The sequence below is a fragment of the Conger conger genome, chromosome 7 (genome assembly GCF_963514075.1).
Source record: "Conger conger chromosome 7, fConCon1.1, whole genome shotgun sequence".
In the NCBI taxonomy this organism is placed as follows: domain Eukaryota; kingdom Metazoa; phylum Chordata; class Actinopteri; order Anguilliformes; family Congridae; genus Conger; species Conger conger.
Window position 1 is genome coordinate 22,058,478 of NC_083766.1, and position 26,604 is coordinate 22,085,081.

General features: G+C 45.0%; 37 non-coding genes across 37 annotated transcripts; all 37 read right to left on the minus strand.

Moving 5' to 3' along the window:
- Window positions 1–1,179: 1,179 nt before the first annotated feature.
- trnah-gug (transfer RNA histidin (anticodon GUG)) lies at window positions 1,180–1,251 on the minus strand. Its single transcript has one exon. It is a non-coding gene; the product is annotated as a tRNA-His (tRNA).
- Window positions 1,252–1,907: 656 nt separating this feature from the next.
- trnae-uuc (transfer RNA glutamic acid (anticodon UUC)) lies at window positions 1,908–1,979 on the minus strand. Its single transcript has one exon. It is a non-coding gene; the product is annotated as a tRNA-Glu (tRNA).
- A 453-nt stretch (window positions 1,980–2,432) lies between these two features.
- On the minus strand, window positions 2,433–2,504 carry trnah-gug (transfer RNA histidin (anticodon GUG)). The gene has a single exon. It is a non-coding gene; the product is annotated as a tRNA-His (tRNA).
- A 656-nt stretch (window positions 2,505–3,160) lies between these two features.
- trnae-uuc (transfer RNA glutamic acid (anticodon UUC)) lies at window positions 3,161–3,232 on the minus strand. The gene has a single exon. It is a non-coding gene; the product is annotated as a tRNA-Glu (tRNA).
- A 453-nt stretch (window positions 3,233–3,685) lies between these two features.
- Window positions 3,686–3,757, minus strand: trnah-gug (transfer RNA histidin (anticodon GUG)). Its single transcript has one exon. It is a non-coding gene; the product is annotated as a tRNA-His (tRNA).
- A 656-nt stretch (window positions 3,758–4,413) lies between these two features.
- Window positions 4,414–4,485, minus strand: trnae-uuc (transfer RNA glutamic acid (anticodon UUC)). Its single transcript has one exon. It is a non-coding gene; the product is annotated as a tRNA-Glu (tRNA).
- Window positions 4,486–4,938: 453 nt separating this feature from the next.
- On the minus strand, window positions 4,939–5,010 carry trnah-gug (transfer RNA histidin (anticodon GUG)). The gene has a single exon. It is a non-coding gene; the product is annotated as a tRNA-His (tRNA).
- Window positions 5,011–5,666: 656 nt separating this feature from the next.
- On the minus strand, window positions 5,667–5,738 carry trnae-uuc (transfer RNA glutamic acid (anticodon UUC)). Its single transcript has one exon. It is a non-coding gene; the product is annotated as a tRNA-Glu (tRNA).
- A 453-nt stretch (window positions 5,739–6,191) lies between these two features.
- Window positions 6,192–6,263, minus strand: trnah-gug (transfer RNA histidin (anticodon GUG)). The gene has a single exon. It is a non-coding gene; the product is annotated as a tRNA-His (tRNA).
- Window positions 6,264–6,919: 656 nt separating this feature from the next.
- On the minus strand, window positions 6,920–6,991 carry trnae-uuc (transfer RNA glutamic acid (anticodon UUC)). The gene has a single exon. It is a non-coding gene; the product is annotated as a tRNA-Glu (tRNA).
- A 453-nt stretch (window positions 6,992–7,444) lies between these two features.
- On the minus strand, window positions 7,445–7,516 carry trnah-gug (transfer RNA histidin (anticodon GUG)). Its single transcript has one exon. It is a non-coding gene; the product is annotated as a tRNA-His (tRNA).
- Window positions 7,517–8,172: 656 nt separating this feature from the next.
- Window positions 8,173–8,244, minus strand: trnae-uuc (transfer RNA glutamic acid (anticodon UUC)). Its single transcript has one exon. It is a non-coding gene; the product is annotated as a tRNA-Glu (tRNA).
- Window positions 8,245–8,697: 453 nt separating this feature from the next.
- trnah-gug (transfer RNA histidin (anticodon GUG)) lies at window positions 8,698–8,769 on the minus strand. The gene has a single exon. It is a non-coding gene; the product is annotated as a tRNA-His (tRNA).
- Window positions 8,770–9,425: 656 nt separating this feature from the next.
- Window positions 9,426–9,497, minus strand: trnae-uuc (transfer RNA glutamic acid (anticodon UUC)). The gene has a single exon. It is a non-coding gene; the product is annotated as a tRNA-Glu (tRNA).
- Window positions 9,498–9,950: 453 nt separating this feature from the next.
- On the minus strand, window positions 9,951–10,022 carry trnah-gug (transfer RNA histidin (anticodon GUG)). The gene has a single exon. It is a non-coding gene; the product is annotated as a tRNA-His (tRNA).
- A 656-nt stretch (window positions 10,023–10,678) lies between these two features.
- trnae-uuc (transfer RNA glutamic acid (anticodon UUC)) lies at window positions 10,679–10,750 on the minus strand. Its single transcript has one exon. It is a non-coding gene; the product is annotated as a tRNA-Glu (tRNA).
- Window positions 10,751–11,203: 453 nt separating this feature from the next.
- Window positions 11,204–11,275, minus strand: trnah-gug (transfer RNA histidin (anticodon GUG)). The gene has a single exon. It is a non-coding gene; the product is annotated as a tRNA-His (tRNA).
- Window positions 11,276–11,931: 656 nt separating this feature from the next.
- On the minus strand, window positions 11,932–12,003 carry trnae-uuc (transfer RNA glutamic acid (anticodon UUC)). The gene has a single exon. It is a non-coding gene; the product is annotated as a tRNA-Glu (tRNA).
- Window positions 12,004–12,456: 453 nt separating this feature from the next.
- trnah-gug (transfer RNA histidin (anticodon GUG)) lies at window positions 12,457–12,528 on the minus strand. Its single transcript has one exon. It is a non-coding gene; the product is annotated as a tRNA-His (tRNA).
- Window positions 12,529–13,184: 656 nt separating this feature from the next.
- Window positions 13,185–13,256, minus strand: trnae-uuc (transfer RNA glutamic acid (anticodon UUC)). Its single transcript has one exon. It is a non-coding gene; the product is annotated as a tRNA-Glu (tRNA).
- A 453-nt stretch (window positions 13,257–13,709) lies between these two features.
- On the minus strand, window positions 13,710–13,781 carry trnah-gug (transfer RNA histidin (anticodon GUG)). The gene has a single exon. It is a non-coding gene; the product is annotated as a tRNA-His (tRNA).
- A 656-nt stretch (window positions 13,782–14,437) lies between these two features.
- On the minus strand, window positions 14,438–14,509 carry trnae-uuc (transfer RNA glutamic acid (anticodon UUC)). Its single transcript has one exon. It is a non-coding gene; the product is annotated as a tRNA-Glu (tRNA).
- A 453-nt stretch (window positions 14,510–14,962) lies between these two features.
- Window positions 14,963–15,034, minus strand: trnah-gug (transfer RNA histidin (anticodon GUG)). Its single transcript has one exon. It is a non-coding gene; the product is annotated as a tRNA-His (tRNA).
- A 656-nt stretch (window positions 15,035–15,690) lies between these two features.
- Window positions 15,691–15,762, minus strand: trnae-uuc (transfer RNA glutamic acid (anticodon UUC)). Its single transcript has one exon. It is a non-coding gene; the product is annotated as a tRNA-Glu (tRNA).
- A 453-nt stretch (window positions 15,763–16,215) lies between these two features.
- trnah-gug (transfer RNA histidin (anticodon GUG)) lies at window positions 16,216–16,287 on the minus strand. Its single transcript has one exon. It is a non-coding gene; the product is annotated as a tRNA-His (tRNA).
- Window positions 16,288–16,943: 656 nt separating this feature from the next.
- Window positions 16,944–17,015, minus strand: trnae-uuc (transfer RNA glutamic acid (anticodon UUC)). The gene has a single exon. It is a non-coding gene; the product is annotated as a tRNA-Glu (tRNA).
- Window positions 17,016–17,468: 453 nt separating this feature from the next.
- On the minus strand, window positions 17,469–17,540 carry trnah-gug (transfer RNA histidin (anticodon GUG)). Its single transcript has one exon. It is a non-coding gene; the product is annotated as a tRNA-His (tRNA).
- A 656-nt stretch (window positions 17,541–18,196) lies between these two features.
- trnae-uuc (transfer RNA glutamic acid (anticodon UUC)) lies at window positions 18,197–18,268 on the minus strand. Its single transcript has one exon. It is a non-coding gene; the product is annotated as a tRNA-Glu (tRNA).
- Window positions 18,269–18,721: 453 nt separating this feature from the next.
- trnah-gug (transfer RNA histidin (anticodon GUG)) lies at window positions 18,722–18,793 on the minus strand. The gene has a single exon. It is a non-coding gene; the product is annotated as a tRNA-His (tRNA).
- A 656-nt stretch (window positions 18,794–19,449) lies between these two features.
- On the minus strand, window positions 19,450–19,521 carry trnae-uuc (transfer RNA glutamic acid (anticodon UUC)). The gene has a single exon. It is a non-coding gene; the product is annotated as a tRNA-Glu (tRNA).
- Window positions 19,522–19,974: 453 nt separating this feature from the next.
- Window positions 19,975–20,046, minus strand: trnah-gug (transfer RNA histidin (anticodon GUG)). Its single transcript has one exon. It is a non-coding gene; the product is annotated as a tRNA-His (tRNA).
- A 656-nt stretch (window positions 20,047–20,702) lies between these two features.
- Window positions 20,703–20,774, minus strand: trnae-uuc (transfer RNA glutamic acid (anticodon UUC)). Its single transcript has one exon. It is a non-coding gene; the product is annotated as a tRNA-Glu (tRNA).
- Window positions 20,775–21,227: 453 nt separating this feature from the next.
- Window positions 21,228–21,299, minus strand: trnah-gug (transfer RNA histidin (anticodon GUG)). The gene has a single exon. It is a non-coding gene; the product is annotated as a tRNA-His (tRNA).
- Window positions 21,300–21,955: 656 nt separating this feature from the next.
- On the minus strand, window positions 21,956–22,027 carry trnae-uuc (transfer RNA glutamic acid (anticodon UUC)). Its single transcript has one exon. It is a non-coding gene; the product is annotated as a tRNA-Glu (tRNA).
- A 453-nt stretch (window positions 22,028–22,480) lies between these two features.
- On the minus strand, window positions 22,481–22,552 carry trnah-gug (transfer RNA histidin (anticodon GUG)). Its single transcript has one exon. It is a non-coding gene; the product is annotated as a tRNA-His (tRNA).
- Window positions 22,553–23,208: 656 nt separating this feature from the next.
- trnae-uuc (transfer RNA glutamic acid (anticodon UUC)) lies at window positions 23,209–23,280 on the minus strand. The gene has a single exon. It is a non-coding gene; the product is annotated as a tRNA-Glu (tRNA).
- Window positions 23,281–23,733: 453 nt separating this feature from the next.
- On the minus strand, window positions 23,734–23,805 carry trnah-gug (transfer RNA histidin (anticodon GUG)). The gene has a single exon. It is a non-coding gene; the product is annotated as a tRNA-His (tRNA).
- Between the last annotated feature and the right edge of the window lie 2,799 nt (window positions 23,806–26,604).

Below are 26,604 nucleotides of genomic sequence, written 5' to 3' on the forward strand. Positions count from 1 at the left end.
AACCACTTCACCTTCAGAGTATGCATGACAAACATTTGATTTCCTCAAGCTGCAACATCATCAAATGTGCTCAGACATGTTCAATTCCTATATCAGCAGCCAAATGTAGATGAGAACCAGGAATGCTGACAAAAAGACCATTCGGGAAGCCTGACAAAGTCTTCTTTGCAAAGCAACACAGGTATATGAGGGGCTCATTCATATCTCATTTAACAGCTAGTGGTTTCACCAAGCTGCTAATTAGAAGAATCAGGTGTGGCAAATTAGGGCTGAAACAAATGCCAACAGGACTCTCAACTCTCAGGAACAATGAAGGAAAGCCCAACCTTTGAGCACAGATCATTTCATCCTCCCAACCGGCTTCTTCGGCGTTCAAAACCCGAATTCCCATACCGGGAATCCTAACCGCTAGACCATATGGGAAGGCTGCAAGTACTTGTTCTTGGAAAACACCAGTAATACAATTGAAGACAATGTTGCTTCTTGTGAAAATGAAATGGTAGGACATTTTCACAAATAAAGACTGTAGATATGTGCCTAACAAGCAATTTTCCCCAAATCTGCGGATTCTCGGGAATAACAAAGGACAGCGCCTCATTTCGAGCACAGGCATTTGATCATTCCCGTCATCTTCTTCAGAGTTCAAAACGCAAGTTCCCATACCGGGAGTCGAACGCGGGCTGCCCGGGTGAAAACCAGGAATCCTAACCGCTAGACCATATGGGAAGGCTGCAAGTACTTGTTCTTGGAAAACACCAGTAATACAATTGAAGACAATGTTGCTTCTTGTGAAAATGAAATGGTAGGACATTTTCACAAATAAAGACTGTAGATATGTGCCTAACAAGCAATTTTCCCCAAATCTGCGGATTCTCGGGAATAACAAAGGACAGCGCCTCATTTCGAGCACAGGCATTTGATCATTCCCGTCATCTTCTTCAGAGTTCTAAACGCAAGTTCCCATACCGGGAGTCGAACGCGGGCTGCCCGGGTGAAAACCAGGAATCCTAACCGCTAGACCATATGGGAATGCCGCACGGACAAATTCATGGAAAACACAAGGAATTTAACAGCAGTAATTCAATTGAAGACAATGTTGCTTCTTCTGAAAATGAAATGATAGCAAGTCTCCACAAATAAAGAGGAGATATGTGTCTCACAAGCCCTTTTGCCAAAATCTGCCGTGACCCGGATTCGAACCGGGGTTGCTGCGGCCACAACGCAGAGTACTAACCACTATACGATCACGGCAAGCTGGCGGCAGGTGCCCACGGGGCCACTCTACTCCCGTTATAGCCCGGCCGGTAGTAGCCCCCCCACGTCAAAGCATGATGTCTGATTTGAAAATGATTTCAACAAATAGCAAAGATGAACAAAAGTGAAAATGAAAGCCACCTTTACGCAACCAAAAGCAATGAGCTGCATTTTCAAAATTGCTGTGAAGGCTACGTTCCATGCCAATGTAAAAGGATCACGCAAAATGATATTTCGGCCAGCAGTTGCCCATTACAGAAGCTAAGGAAAACCACTTCACCTTCAGAGTATGCATGACAAACATTTGATTTCCTCAAGCTGCAACATCATCAAATGTGCTCAGACATGTTCAATTCCTATATCAGCAGCCAAATGTAGATGAGAACCAGGAATGCTGACAAAAAGACCATTCGGGAAGCCTGACAAAGTCTTCTTTGCAAAGCAACACAGGTATATGAGGGGCTCATTCATATCTCATTTAACAGCTAGTGGTTTCACCAAGCTGCTAATTAGAAGAATCAGGTGTGGCAAATTAGGGCTGAAACAAATGCCAACAGGACTCTCAACTCTCAGGAACAATGAAGGAAAGCCCAACCTTTGAGCACAGATCATTTCATCCTCCCAACCGGCTTCTTCGGCGTTCAAAACCCAAATTCCCATACCGGGAGTCGAACCCGGGCCGCCTGGGTGAAAACCAGGAATCCTAACCGCTAGACCATATGGGAAGGCTGCAAGTGCTTGTTCTTGGAAAACACCAGTAATACAATTGAAGACAATGTTGCTTCTTGTGAAAATGAAATGGTAGGACATTTTCACAAATAAAGACTGTAGATATGTGCCTAACAAGCAATTTTCCCCAAATCTGCGGATTCTCGGGAATAACAAAGGACAGCGCCTCATTTCGAGCACAGGCATTTGATCATTCCCGTCATCTTCTTCAGAGTTCTAAACGCAAGTTCCCATACCGGGAGTCGAACGCGGGCTGCCCGGGTGAAAACCAGGAATCCTAACCGCTAGACCATATGGGAATGCCGCACGGACAAATTCATGGAAAACACAAGGAATTTAACAGCAGTAATTCAATTGAAGACAATGTTGCTTCTTCTGAAAATGAAATGATAGCAAGTCTCCACAAATAAAGAGGAGATATGTGTCTCACAAGCCCTTTTGCCAAAATCTGCCGTGACCCGGATTCGAACCGGGGTTGCTGCGGCCACAACGCAGAGTACTAACCACTATACGATCACGGCAAGCTGGCGGCAGGTGCCCACGGGGCCACTCTACTCCCGTTATAGCCCGGCCGGTAGTAGCCCCCCCACGTCAAAGCATGATGTCTGATTTGAAAATGATTTCAACAAATAGCAAAGATGAACAAAAGTGAAAATGAAAGCCACCTTTACGCAACCAAAAGCAATGAGCTGCATTTTCAAAATTGCTGTGAAGGCTACGTTCCATGCCAATGTAAAAGGATCACGCAAAATGATATTTCGGCCAGCAGTTGCCCATTACAGAAGCTAAGGAAAACCACTTCACCTTCAGAGTATGCATGACAAACATTTGATTTCCTCAAGCTGCAACATCATCAAATGTGCTCAGACATGTTCAATTCCTATATCAGCAGCCAAATGTAGATGAGAACCAGGAATGCTGACAAAAAGACCATTCGGGAAGCCTGACAAAGTCTTCTTTGCAAAGCAACACAGGTATATGAGGGGCTCATTCATATCTCATTTAACAGCTAGTGGTTTCACCAAGCTGCTAATTAGAAGAATCAGGTGTGGCAAATTAGGGCTGAAACAAATGCCAACAGGACTCTCAACTCTCAGGAACAATGAAGGAAAGCCCAACCTTTGAGCACAGATCATTTCATCCTCCCAACCGGCTTCTTCGGCGTTCAAAACCCGAATTCCCATACCGGGAGTCGAACCCGGGCCGCCTGGGTGAAAACCAGGAATCCTAACCGCTAGACCATATGGGAAGGCTGCAAGTGCTTGTTCTTGGAAAACACCAGTAATACAATTGAAGACAATGTTGCTTCTTGTGAAAATGAAATGGTAGGACATTTTCACAAATAAAGACTGTAGATATGTGCCTAACAAGCAATTTTCCCCAAATCTGCGGATTCTCGGGAATAACAAAGGACAGCGCCTCATTTCGAGCACAGGCATTTGATCATTCCCGTCATCTTCTTCAGAGTTCTAAACGCAAGTTCCCATACCGGGAGTCGAACGCGGGCTGCCCGGGTGAAAACCAGGAATCCTAACCGCTAGACCATATGGGAATGCCGCACGGACAAATTCATGGAAAACACAAGGAATTTAACAGCAGTAATTCAATTGAAGACAATGTTGCTTCTTCTGAAAATGAAATGATAGCAAGTCTCCACAAATAAAGAGGAGATATGTGTCTCACAAGCCCTTTTGCCAAAATCTGCCGTGACCCGGATTCGAACCGGGGTTGCTGCGGCCACAACGCAGAGTACTAACCACTATACGATCACGGCAAGCTGGCGGCAGGTGCCCACGGGGCCACTCTACTCCCGTTATAGCCCGGCCGGTAGTAGCCCCCCCACGTCAAAGCATGATGTCTGATTTGAAAATGATTTCAACAAATAGCAAAGATGAACAAAAGTGAAAATGAAAGCCACCTTTACGCAACCAAAAGCAATGAGCTGCATTTTCAAAATTGCTGTGAAGGCTACGTTCCATGCCAATGTAAAAGGATCACGCAAAATGATATTTCGGCCAGCAGTTGCCCATTACAGAAGCTAAGGAAAACCACTTCACCTTCAGAGTATGCATGACAAACATTTGATTTCCTCAAGCTGCAACATCATCAAATGTGCTCAGACATGTTCAATTCCTATATCAGCAGCCAAATGTAGATGAGAACCAGGAATGCTGACAAAAAGACCATTCGGGAAGCCTGACAAAGTCTTCTTTGCAAAGCAACACAGGTATATGAGGGGCTCATTCATATCTCATTTAACAGCTAGTGGTTTCACCAAGCTGCTAATTAGAAGAATCAGGTGTGGCAAATTAGGGCTGAAACAAATGCCAACAGGACTCTCAACTCTCAGGAACAATGAAGGAAAGCCCAACCTTTGAGCACAGATCATTTCATCCTCCCAACCGGCTTCTTCGGCGTTCAAAACCCAAATTCCCATACCGGGAGTCGAACCCGGGCCGCCTGGGTGAAAACCAGGAATCCTAACCGCTAGACCATATGGGAAGGCTGCAAGTGCTTGTTCTTGGAAAACACCAGTAATACAATTGAAGACAATGTTGCTTCTTGTGAAAATGAAATGGTAGGACATTTTCACAAATAAAGACTGTAGATATGTGCCTAACAAGCAATTTTCCCCAAATCTGCGGATTCTCGGGAATAACAAAGGACAGCGCCTCATTTCGAGCACAGGCATTTGATCATTCCCGTCATCTTCTTCAGAGTTCTAAACGCAAGTTCCCATACCGGGAGTCGAACGCGGGCTGCCCGGGTGAAAACCAGGAATCCTAACCGCTAGACCATATGGGAATGCCGCACGGACAAATTCATGGAAAACACAAGGAATTTAACAGCAGTAATTCAATTGAAGACAATGTTGCTTCTTCTGAAAATGAAATGATAGCAAGTCTCCACAAATAAAGAGGAGATATGTGTCTCACAAGCCCTTTTGCCAAAATCTGCCGTGACCCGGATTCGAACCGGGGTTGCTGCGGCCACAACGCAGAGTACTAACCACTATACGATCACGGCAAGCTGGCGGCAGGTGCCCACGGGGCCACTCTACTCCCGTTATAGCCCGGCCGGTAGTAGCCCCCCCACGTCAAAGCATGATGTCTGATTTGAAAATGATTTCAACAAATAGCAAAGATGAACAAAAGTGAAAATGAAAGCCACCTTTACGCAACCAAAAGCAATGAGCTGCATTTTCAAAATTGCTGTGAAGGCTACGTTCCATGCCAATGTAAAAGGATCACGCAAAATGATATTTCGGCCAGCAGTTGCCCATTACAGAAGCTAAGGAAAACCACTTCACCTTCAGAGTATGCATGACAAACATTTGATTTCCTCAAGCTGCAACATCATCAAATGTGCTCAGACATGTTCAATTCCTATATCAGCAGCCAAATGTAGATGAGAACCAGGAATGCTGACAAAAAGACCATTCGGGAAGCCTGACAAAGTCTTCTTTGCAAAGCAACACAGGTATATGAGGGGCTCATTCATATCTCATTTAACAGCTAGTGGTTTCACCAAGCTGCTAATTAGAAGAATCAGGTGTGGCAAATTAGGGCTGAAACAAATGCCAACAGGACTCTCAACTCTCAGGAACAATGAAGGAAAGCCCAACCTTTGAGCACAGATCATTTCATCCTCCCAACCGGCTTCTTCGGCGTTCAAAACCCGTATTCCCATACCGGGAGTCGAACCCGGGCCGCCTGGGTGAAAACCAGGAATCCTAACCGCTAGACCATATGGGAAGGCTGCAAGTACTTGTTCTTGGAAAACACCAGTAATACAATTGAAGACAATGTTGCTTCTTGTGAAAATGAAATGGTAGGACATTTTCACAAATAAAGACTGTAGATATGTGCCTAACAAGCAATTTTCCCCAAATCTGCGGATTCTCGGGAATAACAAAGGACAGCGCCTCATTTCGAGCACAGGCATTTGATCATTCCCGTCATCTTCTTCAGAGTTCTAAACGCAAGTTCCCATACCGGGAGTCGAACGCGGGCTGCCCGGGTGAAAACCAGGAATCCTAACCGCTAGACCATATGGGAATGCCGCACGGACAAATTCATGGAAAACACAAGGAATTTAACAGCAGTAATTCAATTGAAGACAATGTTGCTTCTTCTGAAAATGAAATGATAGCAAGTCTCCACAAATAAAGAGGAGATATGTGTCTCACAAGCCCTTTTGCCAAAATCTGCCGTGACCCGGATTCGAACCGGGGTTGCTGCGGCCACAACGCAGAGTACTAACCACTATACGATCACGGCAAGCTGGCGGCAGGTGCCCACGGGGCCACTCTACTCCCGTTATAGCCCGGCCGGTAGTAGCCCCCCCACGTCAAAGCATGATGTCTGATTTGAAAATGATTTCAACAAATAGCAAAGATGAACAAAAGTGAAAATGAAAGCCACCTTTACGCAACCAAAAGCAATGAGCTGCATTTTCAAAATTGCTGTGAAGGCTACGTTCCATGCCAATGTAAAAGGATCACGCAAAATGATATTTCGGCCAGCAGTAGCCCATTACAGAAGCTAAGGAAAACCACTTCACCTTCAGAGTATGCATGACAAACATTTGATTTCCTCAAGCTGCAACATCATCAAATGTGCTCAGACATGTTCAATTCCTATATCAGCAGCCAAATGTAGATGAGAACCAGGAATGCTGACAAAAAGACCATTCGGGAAGCCTGACAAAGTCTTCTTTGCAAAGCAACACAGGTATATGAGGGGCTCATTCATATCTCATTTAACAGCTAGTGGTTTCACCAAGCTGCTAATTAGAAGAATCAGGTGTGGCAAATTAGGGCTGAAACAAATGCCAACAGGACTCTCAACTCTCAGGAACAATGAAGGAAAGCCCAACCTTTGAGCACAGATCATTTCATCCTCCCAACCGGCTTCTTCGGCGTTCAAAACCCGAATTCCCATACCGGGAGTCGAACCCGGGCCGCCTGGGTGAAAACCAGGAATCCTAACCGCTAGACCATATGGGAAGGCTGCAAGTACTTGTTCTTGGAAAACACCAGTAATACAATTGAAGACAATGTTGCTTCTTGTGAAAATGAAATGGTAGGACATTTTCACAAATAAAGACTGTAGATATGTGCCTAACAAGCAATTTTCCCCAAATCTGCGGATTCTCGGGAATAACAAAGGACAGCGCCTCATTTCGAGCACAGGCATTTGATCATTCCCGTCATCTTCTTCAGAGTTCTAAACGCAAGTTCCCATACCGGGAGTCGAACGCGGGCTGCCCGGGTGAAAACCAGGAATCCTAACCGCTAGACCATATGGGAATGCCGCACGGACAAATTCATGGAAAACACAAGGAATTTAACAGCAGTAATTCAATTGAAGACAATGTTGCTTCTTCTGAAAATGAAATGATAGCAAGTCTCCACAAATAAAGAGGAGATATGTGTCTCACAAGCCCTTTTGCCAAAATCTGCCGTGACCCGGATTCGAACCGGGGTTGCTGCGGCCACAACGCAGAGTACTAACCACTATACGATCACGGCAAGCTGGCGGCAGGTGCCCACGGGGCCACTCTACTCCCGTTATAGCCCGGCCGGTAGTAGCCCCCCCACGTCAAAGCATGATGTCTGATTTGAAAATGATTTCAACAAATAGCAAAGATGAACAAAAGTGAAAATGAAAGCCACCTTTACGCAACCAAAAGCAATGAGCTGCATTTTCAAAATTGCTGTGAAGGCTACGTTCCATGCCAATGTAAAAGGATCACGCAAAATGATATTTCGGCCAGCAGTAGCCCATTACAGAAGCTAAGGAAAACCACTTCACCTTCAGAGTATGCATGACAAACATTTGATTTCCTCAAGCTGCAACATCATCAAATGTGCTCAGACATGTTCAATTCCTATATCAGCAGCCAAATGTAGATGAGAACCAGGAATGCTGACAAAAAGACCATTCGGGAAGCCTGACAAAGTCTTCTTTGCAAAGCAACACAGGTATATGAGGGGCTCATTCATATCTCATTTAACAGCTAGTGGTTTCACCAAGCTGCTAATTAGAAGAATCAGGTGTGGCAAATTAGGGCTGAAACAAATGCCAACAGGACTCTCAACTCTCAGGAACAATGAAGGAAAGCCCAACCTTTGAGCACAGATCATTTCATCCTCCCAACCGGCTTCTTCGGCGTTCAAAACCCAAATTCCCATACCGGGAGTCGAACCCGGGCCGCCTGGGTGAAAACCAGGAATCCTAACCGCTAGACCATATGGGAAGGCTGCAAGTACTTGTTCTTGGAAAACACCAGTAATACAATTGAAGACAATGTTGCTTCTTGTGAAAATGAAATGGTAGGACATTTTCACAAATAAAGACTGTAGATATGTGCCTAACAAGCAATTTTCCCCAAATCTGCGGATTCTCGGGAATAACAAAGGACAGCGCCTCATTTCGAGCACAGGCATTTGATCATTCCCGTCATCTTCTTCAGAGTTCTAAACGCAAGTTCCCATACCGGGAGTCGAACGCGGGCTGCCCGGGTGAAAACCAGGAATCCTAACCGCTAGACCATATGGGAATGCCGCACGGACAAATTCATGGAAAACACAAGGAATTTAACAGCAGTAATTCAATTGAAGACAATGTTGCTTCTTCTGAAAATGAAATGATAGCAAGTCTCCACAAATAAAGAGGAGATATGTGTCTCACAAGCCCTTTTGCCAAAATCTGCCGTGACCCGGATTCGAACCGGGGTTGCTGCGGCCACAACGCAGAGTACTAACCACTATACGATCACGGCAAGCTGGCGGCAGGTGCCCACGGGGCCACTCTACTCCCGTTATAGCCCGGCCGGTAGTAGCCCCCCCACGTCAAAGCATGATGTCTGATTTGAAAATGATTTCAACAAATAGCAAAGATGAACAAAAGTGAAAATGAAAGCCACCTTTACGCAACCAAAAGCAATGAGCTGCATTTTCAAAATTGCTGTGAAGGCTACGTTCCATGCCAATGTAAAAGGATCACGCAAAATGATATTTCGGCCAGCAGTAGCCCATTACAGAAGCTAAGGAAAACCACTTCACCTTCAGAGTATGCATGACAAACATTTGATTTCCTCAAGCTGCAACATCATCAAATGTGCTCAGACATGTTCAATTCCTATATCAGCAGCCAAATGTAGATGAGAACCAGGAATGCTGACAAAAAGACCATTCGGGAAGCCTGACAAAGTCTTCTTTGCAAAGCAACACAGGTATATGAGGGGCTCATTCATATCTCATTTAACAGCTAGTGGTTTCACCAAGCTGCTAATTAGAAGAATCAGGTGTGGCAAATTAGGGCTGAAACAAATGCCAACAGGACTCTCAACTCTCAGGAACAATGAAGGAAAGCCCAACCTTTGAGCACAGATCATTTCATCCTCCCAACCGGCTTCTTCGGCGTTCAAAACCCGAATTCCCATACCGGGAGTCGAACCCGGGCCGCCTGGGTGAAAACCAGGAATCCTAACCGCTAGACCATATGGGAAGGCTGCAAGTACTTGTTCTTGGAAAACACCAGTAATACAATTGAAGACAATGTTGCTTCTTGTGAAAATGAAATGGTAGGACATTTTCACAAATAAAGACTGTAGATATGTGCCTAACAAGCAATTTTCCCCAAATCTGCGGATTCTCGGGAATAACAAAGGACAGCGCCTCATTTCGAGCACAGGCATTTGATCATTCCCGTCATCTTCTTCAGAGTTCTAAACGCAAGTTCCCATACCGGGAGTCGAACGCGGGCTGCCCGGGTGAAAACCAGGAATCCTAACCGCTAGACCATATGGGAATGCCGCACGGACAAATTCATGGAAAACACAAGGAATTTAACAGCAGTAATTCAATTGAAGACAATGTTGCTTCTTCTGAAAATGAAATGATAGCAAGTCTCCACAAATAAAGAGGAGATATGTGTCTCACAAGCCCTTTTGCCAAAATCTGCCGTGACCCGGATTCGAACCGGGGTTGCTGCGGCCACAACGCAGAGTACTAACCACTATACGATCACGGCAAGCTGGCGGCAGGTGCCCACGGGGCCACTCTACTCCCGTTATAGCCCGGCCGGTAGTAGCCCCCCCACGTCAAAGCATGATGTCTGATTTGAAAATGATTTCAACAAATAGCAAAGATGAACAAAAGTGAAAATGAAAGCCACCTTTACGCAACCAAAAGCAATGAGCTGCATTTTCAAAATTGCTGTGAAGGCTACGTTCCATGCCAATGTAAAAGGATCACGCAAAATGATATTTCGGCCAGCAGTTGCCCATTACAGAAGCTAAGGAAAACCACTTCACCTTCAGAGTATGCATGACAAACATTTGATTTCCTCAAGCTGCAACATCATCAAATGTGCTCAGACATGTTCAATTCCTATATCAGCAGCCAAATGTAGATGAGAACCAGGAATGCTGACAAAAAGACCATTCGGGAAGCCTGACAAAGTCTTCTTTGCAAAGCAACACAGGTATATGAGGGGCTCATTCATATCTCATTTAACAGCTAGTGGTTTCACCAAGCTGCTAATTAGAAGAATCAGGTGTGGCAAATTAGGGCTGAAACAAATGCCAACAGGACTCTCAACTCTCAGGAACAATGAAGGAAAGCCCAACCTTTGAGCACAGATCATTTCATCCTCCCAACCGGCTTCTTCGGCGTTCAAAACCCGAATTCCCATACCGGGAGTCGAACCCGGGCCGCCTGGGTGAAAACCAGGAATCCTAACCGCTAGACCATATGGGAAGGCTGCAAGTACTTGTTCTTGGAAAACACCAGTAATACAATTGAAGACAATGTTGCTTCTTGTGAAAATGAAATGGTAGGACATTTTCACAAATAAAGACTGTAGATATGTGCCTAACAAGCAATTTTCCCCAAATCTGCGGATTCTCGGGAATAACAAAGGACAGCGCCTCATTTCGAGCACAGGCATTTGATCATTCCCGTCATCTTCTTCAGAGTTCTAAACGCAAGTTCCCATACCGGGAGTCGAACGCGGGCTGCCCGGGTGAAAACCAGGAATCCTAACCGCTAGACCATATGGGAATGCCGCACGGACAAATTCATGGAAAACACAAGGAATTTAACAGCAGTAATTCAATTGAAGACAATGTTGCTTCTTCTGAAAATGAAATGATAGCAAGTCTCCACAAATAAAGAGGAGATATGTGTCTCACAAGCCCTTTTGCCAAAATCTGCCGTGACCCGGATTCGAACCGGGGTTGCTGCGGCCACAACGCAGAGTACTAACCACTATACGATCACGGCAAGCTGGCGGCAGGTGCCCACGGGGCCACTCTACTCCCGTTATAGCCCGGCCGGTAGTAGCCCCCCCACGTCAAAGCATGATGTCTGATTTGAAAATGATTTCAACAAATAGCAAAGATGAACAAAAGTGAAAATGAAAGCCACCTTTACGCAACCAAAAGCAATGAGCTGCATTTTCAAAATTGCTGTGAAGGCTACGTTCCATGCCAATGTAAAAGGATCACGCAAAATGATATTTCGGCCAGCAGTTGCCCATTACAGAAGCTAAGGAAAACCACTTCACCTTCAGAGTATGCATGACAAACATTTGATTTCCTCAAGCTGCAACATCATCAAATGTGCTCAGACATGTTCAATTCCTATATCAGCAGCCAAATGTAGATGAGAACCAGGAATGCTGACAAAAAGACCATTCGGGAAGCCTGACAAAGTCTTCTTTGCAAAGCAACACAGGTATATGAGGGGCTCATTCATATCTCATTTAACAGCTAGTGGTTTCACCAAGCTGCTAATTAGAAGAATCAGGTGTGGCAAATTAGGGCTGAAACAAATGCCAACAGGACTCTCAACTCTCAGGAACAATGAAGGAAAGCCCAACCTTTGAGCACAGATCATTTCATCCTCCCAACCGGCTTCTTCGGCGTTCAAAACCCGAATTCCCATACCGGGAGTCGAACCCGGGCCGCCTGGGTGAAAACCAGGAATCCTAACCGCTAGACCATATGGGAAGGCTGCAAGTACTTGTTCTTGGAAAACACCAGTAATACAATTGAAGACAATGTTGCTTCTTGTGAAAATGAAATGGTAGGACATTTTCACAAATAAAGACTGTAGATATGTGCCTAACAAGCAATTTTCCCCAAATCTGCGGATTCTCGGGAATAACAAAGGACAGCGCCTCATTTCGAGCACAGGCATTTGATCATTCCCGTCATCTTCTTCAGAGTTCTAAACGCAAGTTCCCATACCGGGAGTCGAACGCGGGCTGCCCGGGTGAAAACCAGGAATCCTAACCGCTAGACCATATGGGAATGCCGCACGGACAAATTCATGGAAAACACAAGGAATTTAACAGCAGTAATTCAATTGAAGACAATGTTGCTTCTTCTGAAAATGAAATGATAGCAAGTCTCCACAAATAAAGAGGAGATATGTGTCTCACAAGCCCTTTTGCCAAAATCTGCCGTGACCCGGATTCGAACCGGGGTTGCTGCGGCCACAACGCAGAGTACTAACCACTATACGATCACGGCAAGCTGGCGGCAGGTGCCCACGGGGCCACTCTACTCCCGTTATAGCCCGGCCGGTAGTAGCCCCCCCACGTCAAAGCATGATGTCTGATTTGAAAATGATTTCAACAAATAGCAAAGATGAACAAAAGTGAAAATGAAAGCCACCTTTACGCAACCAAAAGCAATGAGCTGCATTTTCAAAATTGCTGTGAAGGCTACGTTCCATGCCAATGTAAAAGGATCACGCAAAATGATATTTCGGCCAGCAGTTGCCCATTACAGAAGCTAAGGAAAACCACTTCACCTTCAGAGTATGCATGACAAACATTTGATTTCCTCAAGCTGCAACATCATCAAATGTGCTCAGACATGTTCAATTCCTATATCAGCAGCCAAATGTAGATGAGAACCAGGAATGCTGACAAAAAGACCATTCGGGAAGCCTGACAAAGTCTTCTTTGCAAAGCAACACAGGTATATGAGGGGCTCATTCATATCTCATTTAACAGCTAGTGGTTTCACCAAGCTGCTAATTAGAAGAATCAGGTGTGGCAAATTAGGGCTGAAACAAATGCCAACAGGACTCTCAACTCTCAGGAACAATGAAGGAAAGCCCAACCTTTGAGCACAGATCATTTCATCCTCCCAACCGGCTTCTTCGGCGTTCAAAACCCGAATTCCCATACCGGGAGTCGAACCCGGGCCGCCTGGGTGAAAACCAGGAATCCTAACCGCTAGACCATATGGGAAGGCTGCAAGTGCTTGTTCTTGGAAAACACCAGGAATACAATTGAAGACAATGTTGCTTCTTGTGAAAATGAAATGGTAGGACATTTTCACAAATAAAGACTGTAGATATGTGCCTAACAAGCAATTTTCCCCAAATCTGCGGATTCTCGGGAATAACAAAGGACAGCGCCTCATTTCGAGCACAGGCATTTGATCATTCCCGTCATCTTCTTCAGAGTTCTAAACGCAAGTTCCCATACCGGGAGTCGAACGCGGGCTGCCCGGGTGAAAACCAGGAATCCTAACCGCTAGACCATATGGGAATGCCGCACGGACAAATTCATGGAAAACACAAGGAATTTAACAGCAGTAATTCAATTGAAGACAATGTTGCTTCTTCTGAAAATGAAATGATAGCAAGTCTCCACAAATAAAGAGGAGATATGTGTCTCACAAGCCCTTTTGCCAAAATCTGCCGTGACCCGGATTCGAACCGGGGTTGCTGCGGCCACAACGCAGAGTACTAACCACTATACGATCACGGCAAGCTGGCGGCAGGTGCCCACGGGGCCACTCTACTCCCGTTATAGCCCGGCCGGTAGTAGCCCCCCCACGTCAAAGCATGATGTCTGATTTGAAAATGATTTCAACAAATAGCAAAGATGAACAAAAGTGAAAATGAAAGCCACCTTTACGCAACCAAAAGCAATGAGCTGCATTTTCAAAATTGCTGTGAAGGCTACGTTCCATGCCAATGTAAAAGGATCACGCAAAATGATATTTCGGCCAGCAGTTGCCCATTACAGAAGCTAAGGAAAACCACTTCACCTTCAGAGTATGCATGACAAACATTTGATTTCCTCAAGCTGCAACATCATCAAATGTGCTCAGACATGTTCAATTCCTATATCAGCAGCCAAATGTAGATGAGAACCAGGAATGCTGACAAAAAGACCATTCGGGAAGCCTGACAAAGTCTTCTTTGCAAAGCAACACAGGTATATGAGGGGCTCATTCATATCTCATTTAACAGCTAGTGGTTTCACCAAGCTGCTAATTAGAAGAATCAGGTGTGGCAAATTAGGGCTGAAACAAATGCCAACAGGACTCTCAACTCTCAGGAACAATGAAGGAAAGCCCAACCTTTGAGCACAGATCATTTCATCCTCCCAACCGGCTTCTTCGGCGTTCAAAACCCGAATTCCCATACCGGGAGTCGAACCCGGGCCGCCTGGGTGAAAACCAGGAATCCTAACCGCTAGACCATATGGGAAGGCTGCAAGTGCTTGTTCTTGGAAAACACCAGGAATACAATTGAAGACAATGTTGCTTCTTGTGAAAATGAAATGGTAGGACATTTTCACAAATAAAGACTGTAGATATGTGCCTAACAAGCAATTTTCCCCAAATCTGCGGATTCTCGGGAATAACAAAGGACAGCGCCTCATTTCGAGCACAGGCATTTGATCATTCCCGTCATCTTCTTCAGAGTTCTAAACGCAAGTTCCCATACCGGGAGTCGAACGCGGGCTGCCCGGGTGAAAACCAGGAATCCTAACCGCTAGACCATATGGGAATGCCGCACGGACAAATTCATGGAAAACACAAGGAATTTAACAGCAGTAATTCAATTGAAGACAATGTTGCTTCTTCTGAAAATGAAATGATAGCAAGTCTCCACAAATAAAGAGGAGATATGTGTCTCACAAGCCCTTTTGCCAAAATCTGCCGTGACCCGGATTCGAACCGGGGTTGCTGCGGCCACAACGCAGAGTACTAACCACTATACGATCACGGCAAGCTGGCGGCAGGTGCCCACGGGGCCACTCTACTCCCGTTATAGCCCGGCCGGTAGTAGCCCCCCCACGTCAAAGCATGATGTCTGATTTGAAAATGATTTCAACAAATAGCAAAGATGAACAAAAGTGAAAATGAAAGCCACCTTTACGCAACCAAAAGCAATGAGCTGCATTTTCAAAATTGCTGTGAAGGCTACGTTCCATGCCAATGTAAAAGGATCACGCAAAATGATATTTCGGCCAGCAGTTGCCCATTACAGAAGCTAAGGAAAACCACTTCACCTTCAGAGTATGCATGACAAACATTTGATTTCCTCAAGCTGCAACATCATCAAATGTGCTCAGACATGTTCAATTCCTATATCAGCAGCCAAATGTAGATGAGAACCAGGAATGCTGACAAAAAGACCATTCGGGAAGCCTGACAAAGTCTTCTTTGCAAAGCAACACAGGTATATGAGGGGCTCATTCATATCTCATTTAACAGCTAGTGGTTTCACCAAGCTGCTAATTAGAAGAATCAGGTGTGGCAAATTAGGGCTGAAACAAATGCCAACAGGACTCTCAACTCTCAGGAACAATGAAGGAAAGCCCAACCTTTGAGCACAGATCATTTCATCCTCCCAACCGGCTTCTTCGGCGTTCAAAACCCGAATTCCCATACCGGGAGTCGAACCCGGGCCGCCTGGGTGAAAACCAGGAATCCTAACCGCTAGACCATATGGGAAGGCTGCAAGCGCTTGTTCTTGGAAAACACCAGGAATACAATTGAAGACAATGTTGCTTCTTGTGAAAATGAAATGGTAGGACATTTTCACAAATAAAGACTGTAGATATGTGCCTAACAAGCAATTTTCCCCAAATCTGCGGATTCTCGGGAATAACAAAGGACAGCGCCTCATTTCGAGCACAGGCATTTGATCATTCCCGTCATCTTCTTCAGAGTTCTAAACGCAAGTTCCCATACCGGGAGTCGAACGCGGGCTGCCCGGGTGAAAACCAGGAATCCTAACCGCTAGACCATATGGGAATGCCGCACGGACAAATTCATGGAAAACACAAGGAATTTAACAGCAGTAATTCAATTGAAGACAATGTTGCTTCTTCTGAAAATGAAATGATAGCAAGTCTCCACAAATAAAGAGGAGATATGTGTCTCACAAGCCCTTTTGCCAAAATCTGCCGTGACCCGGATTCGAACCGGGGTTGCTGCGGCCACAACGCAGAGTACTAACCACTATACGATCACGGCAAGCTGGCGGCAGGTGCCCACGGGGCCACTCTACTCCCGTTATAGCCCGGCCGGTAGTAGCCCCCCCACGTCAAAGCATGATGTCTGATTTGAAAATGATTTCAACAAATAGCAAAGATGAACAAAAGTGAAAATGAAAGCCACCTTTACGCAACCAAAAGCAATGAGCTGCATTTTCAAAATTGCTGTGAAGGCTACGTTCCATGCCAATGTAAAAGGATCACGCAAAATGATATTTCGGCCAGCAGTTGCCCATTACAGAAGCTAAGGAAAACCACTTCACCTTCAGAGTATGCATGACAAACATTTGATTTCCTCAAGCTGCAACATCATCAAATGTGCTCAGACATGTTCAATTCCTATATCAGCAGCCAAATGTAGATGAGAACCAGGAATGCTGACAAAAAGACCATTCGGGAAGCCTGACAAAGTCTTCTTTGCAAAGCAACACAGGTATATGAGGGGCTCATTCATATCTCATTTAACAGCTAGTGGTTTCACCAAGCTGCTAATTAGAAGAATCAGGTGTGGCAAATTAGGGCTGAAACAAATGCCAACAGGACTCTCAACTCTCAGGAACAATGAAGGAAAGCCCAACCTTTGAGCACAGATCATTTCATCCTCCCAACCGGCTTCTTCGGCGTTCAAAACCCGAATTCCCATACCGGGAGTCGAACCCGGGCCGCCTGGGTGAAAACCAGGAATCCTAACCGCTAGACCATATGGGAAGGCTGCAAGTACTTGTTCTTGGAAAACACCAGTAATACAATTGAAGACAATGTTGCTTCTTGTGAAAATGAAATGGTAGGACATTTTCACAAATAAAGACTGTAGATATGTGCCTAACAAGCAATTTTCCCCAAATCTGCGGATTCTCGGGAATAACAAAGGACAGCGCCTCATTTCGAGCACAGGCATTTGATCATTCCCGTCATCTTCTTCAGAGTTCTAAACGCAAGTTCCCATACCGGGAGTCGAACGCGGGCTGCCCGGGTGAAAACCAGGAATCCTAACCGCTAGACCATATGGGAATGCCGCACGGACAAATTCATGGAAAACACAAGGAATTTAACAGCAGTAATTCAATTGAAGACAATGTTGCTTCTTCTGAAAATGAAATGATAGCAAGTCTCCACAAATAAAGAGGAGATATGTGTCTCACAAGCCCTTTTGCCAAAATCTGCCGTGACCCGGATTCGAACCGGGGTTGCTGCGGCCACAACGCAGAGTACTAACCACTATACGATCACGGCAAGCTGGCGGCAGGTGCCCACGGGGCCACTCTACTCCCGTTATAGCCCGGCCGGTAGTAGCCCCCCCACGTCAAAGCATGATGTCTGATTTGAAAATGATTTCAACAAATAGCAAAGATGAACAAAAGTGAAAATGAAAGCCACCTTTACGCAACCAAAAGCAATGAGCTGCATTTTCAAAATTGCTGTGAAGGCTACGTTCCATGCCAATGTAAAAGGATCACGCAAAATGATATTTCGGCCAGCAGTTGCCCATTACAGAAGCTAAGGAAAACCACTTCACCTTCAGAGTATGCATGACAAACATTTGATTTCCTCAAGCTGCAACATCATCAAATGTGCTCAGACATGTTCAATTCCTATATCAGCAGCCAAATGTAGATGAGAACCAGGAATGCTGACAAAAAGACCATTCGGGAAGCCTGACAAAGTCTTCTTTGCAAAGCAACACAGGTATATGAGGGGCTCATTCATATCTCATTTAACAGCTAGTGGTTTCACCAAGCTGCTAATTAGAAGAATCAGGTTTTGCAAATTAGGGCTGAAACAAATGCCAACAGGACTCTCAACTCTCAGGAACAATGAAGGAAAGCCCAACCTTTGAGCACAGATCATTTCATCCTCCCAACCGGCTTCTTCGGCGTTCAAAACCCGAATTCCCATACCGGGAGTCGAACCCGGGCCGCCTGGGTGAAAACCAGGAATCCTAACCGCTAGACCATATGGGAAGGCTGCAAGTACTTGTTCTTGGAAAACACCAGTAATACAATTGAAGACAATGTTGCTTCTTGTGAAAATGAAATGGTAGGACATTTTCACAAATAAAGACTGTAGATATGTGCCTAACAAGCAATTTTCCCCAAATCTGCGGATTCTCGGGAATAACAAAGGACAGCGCCTCATTTCGAGCACAGGCATTTGATCATTCCCGTCATCTTCTTCAGAGTTCTAAACGCAAGTTCCCATACCGGGAGTCGAACGCGGGCTGCCCGGGTGAAAACCAGGAATCCTAACCGCTAGACCATATGGGAATGCCGCACGGACAAATTCATGGAAAACACAAGGAATTTAACAGCAGTAATTCAATTGAAGACAATGTTGCTTCTTCTGAAAATGAAATGATAGCAAGTCTCCACAAATAAAGAGGAGATATGTGTCTCACAAGCCCTTTTGCCAAAATCTGCCGTGACCCGGATTCGAACCGGGGTTGCTGCGGCCACGACGCAGAGTACTAACCACTATACGATCACGGCAAGCTGGCGGCAGGTGCCCACGGGGCCACTCTACTCCCGTTATAGCCCGGCCGGTAGTAGCCCCCCCACGTCAAAGCATGATGTCTGATTTGAAAATGATTTCAACAAATAGCAAAGATGAACAAAAGTGAAAATGAAAGCCACCTTTACGCAACCAAAAGCAATGAGCTGCATTTTCAAAATTGCTGTGAAGGCTACGTTCCATGCCAATGTAAAAGGATCACGCAAAATGATATTTCGGCCAGCAGTTGCCCATTACAGAAGCTAAGGAAAACCACTTCACCTTCAGAGTATGCATGACAAACATTTGATTTCCTCAAGCTGCAACATCATCAAATGTGCTCAGACATGTTCAATTCCTATATCAGCAGCCAAATGTAGATGAGAACCAGGAATGCTGACAAAAAGACCATTCGGGAAGCCTGACAAAGTCTTCTTTGCAAAGCAACACAGGTATATGAGGGGCTCATTCATATCTCATTTAACAGCTAGTGGTTTCACCAAGCTGCTAATTAGAAGAATCAGGTGTGGCAAATTAGGGCTGAAACAAATGCCAACAGGACTCTCAACTCTCAGGAACAATGAAGGAAAGCCCAACCTTTGAGCACAGATCATTTCATCCTCCCAACCGGCTTCTTCGGCGTTCAAAACCCGAATTCCCATACCGGGAGTCGAACCCGGGCCGCCTGGGTGAAAACCAGGAATCCTAACCGCTAGACCATATGGGAAGGCTGCAAGTACTTGTTCTTGGAAAACACCAGTAATACAATTGAAGACAATGTTGCTTCTTGTGAAAATGAAATGGTAGGACATTTTCACAAATAAAGACTGTAGATATGTGCCTAACAAGCAATTTTCCCCAAATCTGCGGATTCTCGGGAATAACAAAGGACAGCGCCTCATTTCGAGCACAGGCATTTGATCATTCCCGTCATCTTCTTCAGAGTTCTAAACGCAAGTTCCCATACCGGGAGTCGAACGCGGGCTGCCCGGGTGAAAACCAGGAATCCTAACCGCTAGACCATATGGGAATGCCGCACGGACAAATTCATGGAAAACACAAGGAATTTAACAGCAGTAATTCAATTGAAGACAATGTTGCTTCTTCTGAAAATGAAATGATAGCAAGTCTCCACAAATAAAGAGGAGATATGTGTCTCACAAGCCCTTTTGCCAAAATCTGCCGTGACCCGGATTCGAACCGGGGTTGCTGCGGCCACAACGCAGAGTACTAACCACTATACGATCACGGCAAGCTGGCGGCAGGTGCCCACGGGGCCACTCTACTCCCGTTATAGCCCGGCCGGTAGTAGCCCCCCCACGTCAAAGCATGATGTCTGATTTGAAAATGATTTCAACAAATAGCAAAGATGAACAAAAGTGAAAATGAAAGCCACCTTTACGCAACCAAAAGCAATGAGCTGCATTTTCAAAATTGCTGTGAAGGCTACGTTCCATGCCAATGTAAAAGGATCACGCAAAATGATATTTCGGCCAGCAGTTGCCCATTACAGAAGCTAAGGAAAACCACTTCACCTTCAGAGTATGCATGACAAACATTTGATTTCCTCAAGCTGCAACATCATCAAATGTGCTCAGACATGTTCAATTCCTATATCAGCAGCCAAATGTAGATGAGAACCAGGAATGCTGACAAAAAGACCATTCGGGAAGCCTGACAAAGTCTTCTTTGCAAAGCAACACAGGTATATGAGGGGCTCATTCATATCTCATTTAACAGCTAGTGGTTTCACCAAGCTGCTAATTAGAAGAATCAGGTGTGGCAAATTAGGGCTGAAACAAATGCCAACAGGACTCTCAACTCTCAGGAACAATGAAGGAAAGCCCAACCTTTGAGCACAGATCATTTCATCCTCCCAACCGGCTTCTTCGGCGTTCAAAACCCGAATTCCCATACCGGGAGTCGAACCCGGGCCGCCTGGGTGAAAACCAGGAATCCTAACCGCTAGACCATATGGGAAGGCTGCAAGTGCTTGTTCTTGGAAAACACCAGGAATACAATTGAAGACAATGTTGCTTCTTGTGAAAATGAAATGGTAGGACATTTTCACAAATAAAGACTGTAGATATGTGCCTAACAAGCAATTTTCCCCAAATCTGCGGATTCTCGGGAATAACAAAGGACAGCGCCTCATTTCGAGCACAGGCATTTGATCATTCCCGTCATCTTCTTCAGAGTTCTAAACGCAAGTTCCCATACCGGGAGTCGAACGCGGGCTGCCCGGGTGAAAACCAGGAATCCTAACCGCTAGACCATATGGGAATGCCGCACGGACAAATTCATGGAAAACACAAGGAATTTAACAGCAGTAATTCAATTGAAGACAATGTTGCTTCTTCTGAAAATGAAATGATAGCAAGTCTCCACAAATAAAGAGGAGATATGTGTCTCACAAGCCCTTTTGCCAAAATCTGCCGTGACCCGGATTCGAACCGGGGTTGCTGCGGCCACAACGCAGAGTACTAACCACTATACGATCACGGCAAGCTGGCGGCAGGTGCCCACGGGGCCACTCTACTCCCGTTATAGCCCGGCCGGTAGTAGCCCCCCCACGTCAAAGCATGATGTCTGATTTGAAAATGATTTCAACAAATAGCAAAGATGAACAAAAGTGAAAATGAAAGCCACCTTTACGCAACCAAAAGCAATGAGCTGCATTTTCAAAATTGCTGTGAAGGCTACGTTCCATGCCAATGTAAAAGGATCACGCAAAATGATATTTCGGCCAGCAGTTGCCCATTACAGAAGCTAAGGAAAACCACTTCACCTTCAGAGTATGCATGACAAACATTTGATTTCCTCAAGCTGCAACATCATCAAATGTGCTCAGACATGTTCAATTCCTATATCAGCAGCCAAATGTAGATGAGAACCAGGAATGCTGACAAAAAGACCATTCGGGAAGCCTGACAAAGTCTTCTTTGCAAAGCAACACAGGTATATGAGGGGCTCATTCATATCTCATTTAACAGCTAGTGGTTTCACCAAGCTGCTAATTAGAAGAATCAGGTGTGGCAAATTAGGGCTGAAACAAATGCCAACAGGACTCTCAACTCTCAGGAACAATGAAGGAAAGCCCAACCTTTGAGCACAGATCATTTCATCCTCCCAACCGGCTTCTTCGGCGTTCAAAACCCGAATTCCCATACCGGGAGTCGAACCCGGGCCGCCTGGGTGAAAACCAGGAATCCTAACCGCTAGACCATATGGGAAGGCTGCAAGTGCTTGTTCTTGGAAAACACCAGGAATACAATTGAAGACAATGTTGCTTCTTGTGAAAATGAAATGGTAGGACATTTTCACAAATAAAGACTGTAGATATGTGCCTAACAAGCAATTTTCCCCAAATCTGCGGATTCTCGGGAATAACAAAGGACAGCGCCTCATTTCGAGCACAGGCATTTGATCATTCCCGTCATCTTCTTCAGAGTTCTAAACGCAAGTTCCCATACCGGGAGTCGAACGCGGGCTGCCCGGGTGAAAACCAGGAATCCTAACCGCTAGACCATATGGGAATGCCGCACGGACAAATTCATGGAAAACACAAGGAATTTAACAGCAGTAATTCAATTGAAGACAATGTTGCTTCTTCTGAAAATGAAATGATAGCAAGTCTCCACAAATAAAGAGGAGATATGTGTCTCACAAGCCCTTTTGCCAAAATCTGCCGTGACCCGGATTCGAACCGGGGTTGCTGCGGCCACAACGCAGAGTACTAACCACTATACGATCACGGCAAGCTGGCGGCAGGTGCCCACGGGGCCACTCTACTCCCGTTATAGCCCGGCCGGTAGTAGCCCCCCCACGTCAAAGCATGATGTCTGATTTGAAAATGATTTCAACAAATAGCAAAGATGAACAAAAGTGAAAATGAAAGCCACCTTTACGCAACCAAAAGCAATGAGCTGCATTTTCAAAATTGCTGTGAAGGCTACGTTCCATGCCAATGTAAAAGGATCACGCAAAATGATATTTCGGCCAGCAGTTGCCCATTACAGAAGCTAAGGAAAACCACTTCACCTTCAGAGTATGCATGACAAACATTTGATTTCCTCAAGCTGCAACATCATCAAATGTGCTCAGACATGTTCAATTCCTATATCAGCAGCCAAATGTAGATGAGAACCAGGAATGCTGACAAAAAGACCATTCGGGAAGCCTGACAAAGTCTTCTTTGCAAAGCAACACAGGTATATGAGGGGCTCATTCATATCTCATTTAACAGCTAGTGGTTTCACCAAGCTGCTAATTAGAAGAATCAGGTGTGGCAAATTAGGGCTGAAACAAATGCCAACAGGACTCTCAACTCTCAGGAACAATGAAGGAAAGCCCAACCTTTGAGCACAGATCATTTCATCCTCCCAACCGGCTTCTTCGGCGTTCAAAACCCGAATTCCCATACCGGGAGTCGAACCCGGGCCGCCTGGGTGAAAACCAGGAATCCTAACCGCTAGACCATATGGGAAGGCTGCAAGTGCTTGTTCTTGGAAAACACCAGGAATACAATTGAAGACAATGTTGCTTCTTGTGAAAATGAAATGGTAGGACATTTTCACAAATAAAGACTGTAGATATGTGCCTAACAAGCAATTTTCCCCAAATCTGCGGATTCTCGGGAATAACAAAGGACAGCGCCTCATTTCGAGCACAGGCATTTGATCATTCCCGTCATCTTCTTCAGAGTTCTAAACGCAAGTTCCCATACCGGGAGTCGAACGCGGGCTGCCCGGGTGAAAACCAGGAATCCTAACCGCTAGACCATATGGGAATGCCGCACGGACAAATTCATGGAAAACACAAGGAATTTAACAGCAGTAATTCAATTGAAGACAATGTTGCTTCTTCTGAAAATGAAATGATAGCAAGTCTCCACAAATAAAGAGGAGATATGTGTCTCACAAGCCCTTTTGCCAAAATCTGCCGTGACCCGGATTCGAACCGGGGTTGCTGCGGCCACAACGCAGAGTACTAACCACTATACGATCACGGCAAGCTGGCGGCAGGTGCCCACGGGGCCACTCTACTCCCGTTATAGCCCGGCCGGTAGTAGCCCCCCCACGTCAAAGCATGATGTCTGATTTGAAAATGATTTCAACAAATAGCAAAGATGAACAAAAGTGAAAATGAAAGCCACCTTTACGCAACCAAAAGCAATGAGCTGCATTTTCAAAATTGCTGTGAAGGCTACGTTCCATGCCAATGTAAAAGGATCACGCAAAATGATATTTCGGCCAGCAGTTGCCCATTACAGAAGCTAAGGAAAACCACTTCACCTTCAGAGTATGCATGACAAACATTTGATTTCCTCAAGCTGCAACATCATCAAATGTGCTCAGACATGTTCAATTCCTATATCAGCAGCCAAATGTAGATGAGAACCAGGAATGCTGACAAAAAGACCATTCGGGAAGCCTGACAAAGTCTTCTTTGCAAATCGACACAGTTATATAAGAGTCTTTAAGCTGCAATATCATCTTCAGGAATGTTACCGGGTATGAGACTCACCAGCATAGGGTTTTTACACTCAGCCATTTAGTGGGGAGCAGTATTTGAATCGCATATGCCTCAGCATATTGGCGCCAATTATGTCGGGGAATCAGTGTCACTGCAATTATTAATCAATAACATAAAATTCCTATTATCTTAAACATCTAATCCCAAATTTTGTATTTTCATTCATGTTTAAAACAACCCTTTTTCGTGATTAACCACACAGATATCCTCAAATTTGGATTTGACTCGGCCACACTAAAACAAACGCTGTCTTTAATAAGGTAATTTATTAAATGAAACTACAAACACAGAGTTCACAAGGACTAATCTTTCCTTCCATTATCCTAACCTGCTTATCTTGAACAGGGTTGCAGAGAGACAGGAACACACCCTGGACAGGTCATCAGTCCATCACAGGGCACGCACACACACATACACACACACAGGTAATTCAGACTCTCCAATCAGCCTAACCTCCATGTTGTTGGACTGTGGGAGGAAAACCCACATGTACACAAGGAGAACATGTAAACTCCACACAGAAAGGCCCTGGCCGACTGGGATTTAAACCCAGGACCTCCATGCTGTGAGGTGGCAGTGCTACCCACTGCATCATCCGTGCCGCCCCAGGACTAGTCTAATCACGGGGAATTAATGCAAACAAGGACTGCTACATGGAATGCTCACAAAGAAATGTGTGTTGGTGTGGGTGCGTGTGAGTGTTCCTGTACATGCATACATACGATTTGTCTTCAACAAAGGAGAGGTGCGGATGTGCGCATAATTGCACCAATAACTCTTGTCTCTGGACAAAGAGAGGGGAGGATCCATTAGTAGGTATTAGTGAAGTTTGGAAGAATTAGCTGTGGTTTGGAGTAAAACGTGTGTGATTTACTCTACAGGTTACATTCGCGATAACGGCGAACCGATTCACATAAATACGCTACACAGTTAAGAAGTATACTCACATCATAAAGTTAACTAACGTCCCAGACAGAAAACACATACATTCACAGCAGGTGAACCACAATTAAGACTAAACTAAACAGTAGATAATGCCTGGGATGTTTGGTTAGTCTTACTGAGTCCGTTTATGTGTTGCTGTCTCCGGTCGTGGATGTCCTGGAGAGATGTGATGATGGAGGTGTAAATAAGGAATTTCTGTGGAGAGCGGTCGGTGTCCTTGGCTTTAACCTTGGCAACACGATGTGTCATCCGGTTGTGCTGGTGGCACAACCACCAGCACAAAAGTTCAAAGTTGATTCTTCTGAAAATGAAATGATTAGAAGTTTTCACAAATAAAGACTGTGATGTCTAACAAGCACTTTTCCCAAAATCTGCCGTGACCAAAAGTTACTGCAGCCACAACGCAGAGTACTAACCACTGTACGATCACGGCAAGCTATTATTATTACTTTTGTCATCTATTTATTTAGTTCATAATTTTGCATCTTCTAAATAGTTTCCCTCTTACAGTTTACGAGCATGCCAGAATTCATTTATGAGACAACTCACTGTCTGGTGTGTAGGTATTATGGTTGGTTAATCAGTGCTGAGGTTCCAGGATGTATAAAAGCCCCCTGTCACCTGAGGACATTTTACAAACTGAGAAACATGTTGCTACGGATACTGAGTGCCAGTGAAAAACTGCAATACATGGTAAGATGGCTCCATATTTAGACGTGATCCAGCAGCTTTTCCTTTCATTGAGGGGTCGATGGTTGGTTTGATTGACAGTGGCATGCATGTGGAATCTGCTTATATCTCTGCCTTTTGTCTGTGACTTCCTACCCTGGCTCTGCCTTCCAGTCATTCCCTCTTTTAACGTCCTGTTGAAACTGAGTATTTAGGTCTATTCAAGCATTCATGGTTCTTTATGCATGCCCTTCGCTGTAAGGTAATTTAAATTGCAGGAGGCGGATTTCACAGGAAAGTCAAAGGACCGCTATTCTCCGCATCTGCGATTTTCCCGGATGATGAAGTGGAGAAAATGTGCGCTTGCTGCATAAAATGGTCTTTAAACAGTATTTTATCGCTGGGCTGTGCATAAAAAATGATGGGAGAATGTATTTTGATCAGCTATTCAAAAGAAAGGCTTTGCAAAAAGTTCCTTTTGACAGAAGCTCTTCCTTAATTACCAGTATAAGTGCTGTTTCCAACAGTCACTTTTGGCAAATATAGATATTTTACCTTTCAAGGGCACCAGAAATCTTTTGTGCAGTCAATGTTGAATGTTGAATGAGCTTACATTTAATCCCTATATCACCTCATATAAACTGTACTGGAGTTGAATTTA